The sequence below is a fragment of the Orbicella franksi genome, chromosome 5 (genome assembly GCF_964199315.1).
Source record: "Orbicella franksi chromosome 5, jaOrbFran1.1, whole genome shotgun sequence".
Lineage (NCBI taxonomy): Eukaryota > Metazoa > Cnidaria > Anthozoa > Scleractinia > Merulinidae > Orbicella > Orbicella franksi.
The window spans coordinates 32,555,588-32,556,023 of NC_138149.1; positions in this window are offsets into that span (position 1 = coordinate 32,555,588).

Sequence of the window (436 nt, forward strand, 5' to 3'; positions counted from 1 at the left end):
AACCTTCGATTTTTGCCATCCGGAAAGTTCAACAACGCTTAGTGAGATGCAGCTGATTTCATTTCTCGGAATCTGATCAGAATATTTTCATCAGCTTTAGTACATGTAGTGTGGATAGCATTTTGAAGTATGGTAGTTTGGCTGCTTGTAGAAACCCATTTTAAAAAAATCTACCGGGCGGTTTTTAAGTCAAACGAAAATGAAGTTACTAGGGTGAAATGGTGCTTTTCGAAGATGCAAGCCTCCTTAATTTCTTATTCATATTTTCGTAAGATAATGATAATCTTCTTATTTGTTCTTCTTATTGCCAGTTAAGAGAAAGTAATAAAAAATTCTTATCAGTGAAAACCACTGAGAATTCATCTAGTATTGTATAAACAGAAGTTCTGAATTACAAATGTACTACACCCCGTGTCGTGTGTATTAAAATGCCAGG